This window comes from Convolutriloba macropyga, chromosome 12 (assembly GCF_964194025.1).
Source record: "Convolutriloba macropyga chromosome 12, txConMacr16.3, whole genome shotgun sequence".
Classification (NCBI taxonomy): domain Eukaryota; kingdom Metazoa; phylum Xenacoelomorpha; order Acoela; family Convolutidae; genus Convolutriloba; species Convolutriloba macropyga.
The window spans coordinates 43,924,524-43,931,786 of record NC_134479.1 but is presented as its reverse complement, the minus strand read 5'-3'; the positions used below and the strand labels follow the sequence as shown (position 1 = coordinate 43,931,786).

Below are 7,263 nucleotides of genomic sequence, written 5' to 3'. Positions count from 1 at the left end.
TTCAAGATTACTTTTTTGCTGAAAGACGTACTGCTGTTGCGATGAGGACACGGACACAGTTAAGCTATCCAGTGAACGATTCAACAAAACCAACATTGAGGAGCACCTAAACAGTTATAGAAAAAATTTATATTCGATGGGGAGCAAGTTTATTCAGCAAATCGTGGCTTCAGAGTTCTTGACGACAAGAAAATTTGAACAAAAAACGTGGGTTTCTCATATTTTTATCAAGAACGTAAAGTCTGTAAAGATGGTATTTACACTACTCCTTTAGATTTCTGAATCGTTTAGCTTAGTCTTGCATTTAAATCACATCCCTTCTACTGATATGTTACTAATTCAGAGGTTAGCTCCCAATTATCTTTTCAACAAATACTTTTTTGAAATCAATGGTTTAGACACAAATAAACATAAAAATAATTAAATACAAAATTGACAAAACCTTAACAGAAAATTTTGAAACCCATTTGCATCATTTTATAGTTTTTACGATTACTGTTTAAACATTTAAAGATTTGGGTTTTTAAAACTCACAAAACATCAGCAAAGAACTTCAATACGAAATCATTAAAATTTTTAGCCGAGAGTGTAGAAAATAACACATAATCGAAATATATTACATTTAAACCGCACTATTCTCAATCTTGGCGTTTCTCCTGTACAATTTAAAAAGTTTTAATTCTGTCCTTATGCCATGTTTTTGCAACATTTCTCCCAACGATTTCTGTAGAAAATACGCTCTCACAGGATTTTTCGTTTTCATGATGACAATAGTTTAATTTCCACGAACAATTTTACCTTTTCGAAGATCAAATTTACAAAAAAAGGAATGGATTAGAGTTGTATGTTCCACTGAACTCATATTAACATCCATAGCAAAATCAATCATTCGAACTGGTTTGGTTGAAAATATAATTTTGGTATCAACTAGTTTTGCCCTACGGGAAGAATAAAAGTTTCGAAGTTATAGTAAAATATTGCATGTTCTCCATAAAGTCCGCTTTTAATATTTCTCATCCAGTTATCCGAGATTGCTACATGTCTAGTTTAAGTCAGGCTTCTAAAATTAAAGCCCAAGAGTTGAGCCCAGCAGTATCGATCATACGAAACGCTGAAATGATCGGATCAATTTCATTCTAACGTTGACTTTTAGGAGAAGTAAAGTTTCACAGGCAAATAGACATTTTGCAAACGGGCCGTAAAAATAATTTCACCTTTATCTTTTTGAAAACAGTATCTAATAATTTTTTTATTGTAATATCATTTTGGTTCAACTTTGTTACAAAATCTTTGGCATTGATCTGAACCTTCCTTCGTTCCCTTTGTCCCTGAAAAAAGTTTACCAATCATGCTTTTTCGGTATTATCTAAACGTGTTCGACCACATTTAATAGTCCTTCCTCTGATGACTAATCGAATAGATCGCAAGTCACTAAAAATATTACGATCAGTTTCCAACTGGATTCCAGTTTAGAGTGCTTAAATCTCGATCCAGCCCTCTTTTAATATTTTTCATCCAATTGTCTGAGATTGCTACCTGTCTAGTAAAACACACGCTTCTAAAATTGAAACCCCAGAGTTGAGCCCAGCAGTATTGATCATATGAAACGCTGGAGATGATCGGATCAATTTCATTCTAACGTTGACTTTTAGGAAAAGTAAAGTTTCACAGGCAAATAAACCTTTTGCCAACGGGCCGTAAAAATAAATTCATCTTTATCCTTTTGAAAAACAGCATCCAATAATGATTTTTTTTGTAAAATCATTTTGGTTCAATTTTGTTACAAAACCCTTGGCATTGATATGAACCTGCCTTCGTTCCTTTTGTCCCTGAAAAATGTTTACTAATAATGCTTCTTCGGTACTATCTTTACGTGGTCGACCACCTTTAATAATCCGTCCTCTGATGACTAATCGGATAGATCGCAAGTCAATACAAATATTACGATCAGTCTCCAACTGGAGTCCAGTTTAGAGTGCTTAGATCTCGATCCAGCCCTCTTTTAAAATTTCCCATCCAGTTGTCTGAGATTGTTACCTGTCTAGGAAAAGACAGGCTTCTAAAATGAAAGCCTCAGAGTTGAGCCCAGCAATACCGATCATATGAAACGCTGGCGTTGATCGGATCAATTTCATTCTAACGTTGACTTTTAGGAGAAGTAAAGTTTCACAGGCAAATAGACCTTTTGCCAATGGGCCGTAAAAATAATTTCATATTTATCCTTTTGAAAAACAGTATCTAATAATGTTTTTTTGTAAAATCATTTTGGTTCAACTTTGTTACAAAATCCTTGGCACTGATATGAACCTTCCTTCGTTCCCTTTGTCCCTGAAAAATGTTTACAAATAATGCTTCCTCGGTATTATCTACATGTATTCGACCACCTTTAATAATCCTTCCCCTGATGACTAATCGAGTAGATCGCAAGTCACTAAAAATGTTACGATCAGTTTCCAACTGGATTCCAGCTTACAGTGGTTAGATCTCGATCCAGCCCTCTTTTAAAATTTCTCATCCAATTGTCTGAGATTGCTACCTGTCTAGTAAAAGCCAGGCTTCTAAATCGAAAGCCTCAGAGTTGAGCCCAGCAGTACCGATCTTATGAAACGCTGGATTTGATTGGATCAATTTCATTCTGACCTTGACTTTTGGGAAAATTAAAGTTTCACAGGCCTTTTTTCCAACTGGACCTTTTTTCCAACGGACCGTGAAAGTAAACTCAACTTTATACTTTTGAAAAACAGTATCTAATAACGTTCTTTTCGTAAAGCCTTTTGGTTCAAATTCTTTACAATACCCTTGGCATTGAGATAAACCTTCCTTCGTTCCCTTTTTCACTGAAATGTATGTTTTAGGGAAAGTTTCAGGGATTCATGTAAGTTTTATCAGTGGCTGTCCCCGCAGTTCTTACGTACTGTTCAGGATAAATATTGTACCCGTGCCCGAATCATCGGCTAGAAGTGCATCATATCTCGGGCTTCTTCTTTGTATCACCAATTTATATTTATAATACTTGTTAAATAAAATTTTCAAGATTTTGAGAGCCAATAGCATTAAAGAACTTTCAAGCCATTCAATATCCAAAACTTGAGATAAGCAGCTTATCATATCTATTTGAAAAGGAACATTATTTTTTTCTACCTTTTCTACAATCTGCCTATCATTCTGTCGTCAAAAAAGTTGATATCAAATTTTAATTTTTCACTACCTTGAGTTCTACTGAATTATTTAGAGCTAAAATCTGATCAATTCGTAAGGCAACATAATACCAATAGGGCATACAACTCAACAATTTCAAAAATTCAAACATCGTTTAAATCACGTTACAGCACAAATTGTAGGTACTAAAAAACAAATAAGTACAGTAAACTAACAAATTGTTCTTTAAAAGTTACTCACTGATCAAATAAAAACCCTTAATAACTGTTTCTTTTCTCACAATGAAAATAAAAACCATAAAACCTTAGCTCTTCATGTAAAATTGTACAATCTAATTTAAACTTCTTTAGTTTTGATAATAATAAGAGTTCTCATTCCAAGAAAGAGGTTGAAATCCAGAGCCACTGACCCAAAAATTATTAAGTAATAAATTTAATCAGTGCTCCGCCCCGAGTATTGATTAAAATTATTATTTAATAATTTTTTTGAGTGTGCTCGTACTAATAGGGAAAGAAAAAAACAGTTTTTTTACTTTCTAAATCCCTAAATTATGTTCTCAGATTTGTTTACAAATACTGCACAGCTATCAATTCGTAACAGTGATTTTGTTTGCATTCCATTCCGCCAGAGCAGTCATCTTGGTCCTGACACCGACGTCTCTGACACATTGCCTTCGGAACATTACAAGTGAACGCCATATTACAATCAGAATCAGCTTTGCATTTTGACTTTTTGTCTGTTATAAGATTGGGCGCCTGTATTGTCAATGTGTCACCCAAGTTCAACACTATACACATGACAACTGCTGCTATGATGAAGTTCTAAAAAAACGAAAAGTAACTGGGGTGCATAACGTACTGGGGTGAAGGACAAACGGAAAATATCCAGAATTTGACATAGCTTTGTGTTAGCCTTTATATGAATACCTGATATGACACTTTCAGTCTGTCGCGATTTTTATGGCGTTCGAATTACCTATTCGATTTGATAATTCACTGTGCTATAGCCCCGACGTTTTTAGGGTTATAAAATCGAGAATGCACGCCTTTAAAGCAAGGAGACGTAGAAAGCTCGGCAAAGGTGAAAAATTGAGAGATCGTTCTATAGCTAAGTTAAATTATATTTACCATTCTGTATGTGAACAACTTTATTTTTCTTCAGAAGTGCGTGATACTATGCAAGCAACATATACTTAAAATAATTTTATGGAATTGAAGTTTGTAACAGAAGTCCCCGCAAAAAATTATTTCCACGCGTGATTGGCTGGAAGTCAGATGAAGTGAAATTGATCCTCAGCTGTTGATCGCAATTTTAAACTACTCCTGTATTTTCCAAAATCGTTCAAATATATGTAAAAAGAGTGTAGAGATCAAAAATCTGAGTCTTTTCTGTGATACCACCCTCACCTCACACACACGCTAACACACACACACACACACACACACACACACACACACACATACACACACACACATACACACACACACACACACACACATATATAACCGAAAATAGGCCCACAATAATATAGCCCCCATTATATGATATAATTACCATGATTGGGGCGGGAAGGGGGCATACTTTGCATCACCACTAAGCGGGGGGGGGGGGGCTAAAATTTAAAATTGGGAAAAGACGAAAATCCAACACCTTTGAAATAGATGAAAACCTATCAAATATCACTACTAGTTATTGTTCCGACCCAATTTTGGAGGAAGAACTGTATACTAAAATGATTTTTTTGTTCAGTTTACTTTCTGTATTCATCGTAGAGTTGAGACTGGTATCGTTTACTTTCTGTATTCATCGTAGAGTTGAGACTGGTATCATTATGAGGCCGTCCAGCGTAGAATATAGACTTTAAAAAGTTGCGTTGAATTTCAATTTTTTCGACGGAGTTATCGAGGCGTAAGATTTTGGTGAACAATATACGGATCTCCGTTGGTTTTTTTTCTATTCAGGTTTGTTGGCCAAAATTTCTTCAGTTTTGCTAAAATTTGTTAAATTGTAAACAAAATGTTATTGGTTATACTTTTAAGGATAGAGAAGGCTTGTTGGTTTTACTGTTTTTGATCCAACTTTATTTAAGTTTCTCAGAAGTAGAGACCTAGCATCTGCTGCCATAATCTTTTAAAAATCAAAAAAAGGCTGATGTTATCTTTTTTATTTCGGTTTCAATAAGAGTCATCTGCAATAAAAAAATGTAGTTTTTTCGAGAAAGTAACTCAATGATTATGCAAAATGCATCATTAGTTTTTGGATTAATCGAATTTTCTAGATGCGAGTCGATCTATTTATCAATTTGTATGAAAAAATTGAACAAATTTTGAACCCGAGTCAGAAGCAAGGTTCGGACTCATTTTTTAAATCCAACATTTATTCGAATTATAGTTGGGCGCGGTCTTTTCCAAAATGTTCTGGCATTTTTGTTTCTTCGTGTTGATAACTGACAAGAATGGTTTCAAATCCAAGCCAACTTATTCATATATCTTTTTCACAGCAAAATCAAGCCAATTCAAGATCTAATTATGTCTTCAAAGAAACATTCATAGTTTTGTGGCTTTAATATTGCGTTTGCATATATTTCATTGGATTCCCTTTGTTTTGCTTTCATTTGCCATTCTTTATTGCTTTCCAAATAATAATAATATCCAATTGGTATCTTTATGAGCTTAAAGTTATTCTCTACAATGTTTCCAGTTGTTTTTTAATGCCTTTCATAATTTCAATTATAGTTGCTTTAAGAAATTGTCAGTTTTTTTGATAATGTTTGTCAATTTTGGATTTTATTTCTGTCTACATTGAGATTGTTCCAAATTTACTCAGAAAAAAAGTTCCTAGTGAAGTAAAAAAAAACCTCTTTATAGTTGTTTTAACAGCTATAAAGAGTTTTTCTAACTATTGACTACTTGGCTTTCTTACTACAGTTTTTTTTAAGAAAATTGTGATTTTTGCTTTTTTTCCCTTAAATGATGTTGTTATTTCATCCCGTTTCAACTTAAAAAACTAGAGATAGCTCAATTGCTATCGAAGGAATGCTAAAAAACGCCTTTAAAGAATCCAGTGGATAGCCTAAATTTTTAGTGGCTGCATAAAGGGTTTATCGCAAATTCTAAAAGATTTTTTTCACCTCCAACTGTTGCTCTTTCTGTTGGCATGCGGCATATTATTGACACTCAAACGTGTCAATTGCTTCTATGAAACTTTAGTCGAATGCTTTTACTGATTTCAGTGTAGAGTAAACGCTTTTAATGACTTTCAATAATACATTTTTCCGAAAGCCAGTTTTTTTCATTTCTTCCAATTTTTGTTCTCATTGATGTCAACAATTATGTCTTTTAACAAAAGAGTATGAGTTTTCAATAACGATCGTCGTTGGAGGTTATTATTAGAGGTTATCTCCACGAGGACCCTTTACAGAGTTAACCCATTTTAAATCAAAATAACAGCAATAAAACCCCTCAACATTTTTCTCTCAACGTAAAATTGTTGGTGATTTTCGATGTCCTATACTTTTATTTAAATTAACAATGTGGCTTCTATTATTGTTTGTGGATTTTTGAGTTCGTCCATTATTGTTGCTTTTTCGTTGTTTTTGTTGCATTTTTCGTCCTATGACTACCTCCCACTCAATTATGAGCGCCACTGGCTTCTTGGGCACTCTAAAGTTAACTTGTTTTGGTTTTAATTCGAAAGATAATGATTTGTGTAATTTTTTTTTAAAAAAAGTTTGTTCTTTTATAAATTCTTTGGATTTTTCAGCTTAATCAGTTTTTATCTTACATGTCTTTTTTAGCTGCTTTTCTGTAATAACAGGTCTCATTTTTTTCTAGCGAACCAAGATCCAATCTTAATTTTGTTTTGAATTTCAACTATTGGGTTCTTTGCTTTTGTACTGGGCTTGAGAAAAATTTGATTTTTGTATGTATTCCTACTCCTGAGTTACTTTGATCCCGTATCACATTATCACACTAACAAGATGGTGCAATTGGGTTTAAATTATGCAATCAAAGAAATTTGACGTCTTCTATTATAAGCTTAACAGTTTTAACGTTTGCGACACCATTCTCATTTTAGGTTATATTTGACTTTTTTTTCGTTTTC

At 33.6% G+C, this 7,263-nt stretch overlaps 1 long non-coding RNA gene across 1 annotated transcript; it reads right to left on the bottom strand.

Annotated features, from left to right (window-relative positions):
- Positions 1 to 1,351: 1,351 nt before the first annotated feature.
- LOC142350325 (uncharacterized) lies at positions 1,352 to 4,421 on the bottom strand. Its single transcript, XR_012760874.1, has 3 exons — positions 4,287 to 4,421; positions 1,886 to 3,980; positions 1,352 to 1,366 (listed from the first exon to the last, which is right to left on the bottom strand). It is a non-coding gene; the product is annotated as an uncharacterized LOC142350325 (long non-coding RNA).
- Positions 4,422 to 7,263: the final 2,842 nt, after the last annotated feature.